Genomic DNA, 1,539 nt, shown 5'->3' on the forward strand with positions numbered 1-1,539 from the left:
CAATATGAATACTACCACATTCACATTCGATCTTGTAAATACCCGTTTTATATATTAATTCCATTTTATTTTTAGTATTCCTTATCATATATTTTGTTTTATTTATTGGTTTGATGATAGAATAAAAATTCTGATGCTTTTTAAATACTTTATAAGAAATTTAACAAAGGTGTAAACACAGTTTAAAATACTACATTAAGTAGAAACTTTAAGTTTACCTTATGTTCCAGGTTTGACAAATCAATTATATAGCTTTGATAAGTTTTTATTATGTTGTACGAAACGTTTACTAAAGTATATTTACATCCGAATTTTGTTTAAGTCCGTTGAAATGAAGTTCGCGCGCATTTGCAGGACAGACAGAAACTGAGTATTGTTATAATAGTGTTACGTATCTGCTTATTTGTTAATTTCCGGTATAAATTATTTCCGAGGAACTTCAGCGATACAAGTCCTTTCTTAATTAAAACTAGTTTATTCTTTCTTGATACAGCTTTTTAGTACATAGAATTTCCACAGTCACTTTAAACTAAACAAACTTTATAAAACACGCTATAAATCACAGTGATTCACACACTTTACTTACGGTGTCTACTGTTCGCTTCACTCAATTATCTATTTCTTCACTCTATCTATCTCTGCAATTGCGCTGGTTTTTCTCGCCAGGCTTATATAATAAAAAAAGGACGTCTAGCAAACACTCGGACATTCGCGAGGTTCCCCGATAATTCTAGAAACTCCAGCGCGAATGCTCCCAACGTCACGCAACTTCCGCTGTCGTAACAATGTTTTACAGTGTGTGTTAAAAAGTGCATAATTTTGTTGCTTTTAAACCAAAACACAATAAGAAAGTGTGTTGTATAAAACAATGTTGCGACTTGCAGATCGATTACTAGAATAGTTTCTTTTAAGCACAGGCTACCTGTGCTCTGTCCACCACTGGGACTCGAACACTGGATTTTGGTATTGTAAACCCTTAAACTTATTGCTGACCCATTAGAAGACTATAAGAATAGAATCGTTGCTTCAGATCTTCATAGTAAATATATTCTTGCTTGAAATTGTACAGAAATATGAAATCATGGCTTCAGCTCATTTTTGTTAATCTAATATTGCTTCCAAAGTTGTTGCTAGGTGTGTTTGTTTGTTCATGTCTACTAAAGATAGTAATTATGGCTTGTTTGTTTGTAGTTAAGCACAAAGCTACACAATGGGTTATCTGTGCTCTGTGCTTAATTAAGTGTACAGAATTGACAAACACAAAATCAAAATTCAACAAAGTCTCGTAATTTTACGGGACGTATCGTCTTCCGTACTGGTCTCCGCCTCGTTGGCTCCTGCATCATGTAGGGTTCATCTGCTTCATCATCATCCTATCATCGGTAACAGTCACATCAGTGGTAGTAACTTCATCAACGGCTTCGCTGTTTCCCTTCTCAAAACCGAGTACAGTTCCTTCTTCGACAGTGGCTTTTTTCAGGTGACACGTCTTCAGCAGCGTCACTTGTTCCATTGTTCACTTCTGCCCAACTGAAATGT

This window comes from Limulus polyphemus, unplaced genomic scaffold (assembly GCF_000517525.1).
Source record: "Limulus polyphemus unplaced genomic scaffold, Limulus_polyphemus-2.1.2 Scaffold1044, whole genome shotgun sequence".
Lineage (NCBI taxonomy): Eukaryota > Metazoa > Arthropoda > Merostomata > Xiphosura > Limulidae > Limulus > Limulus polyphemus.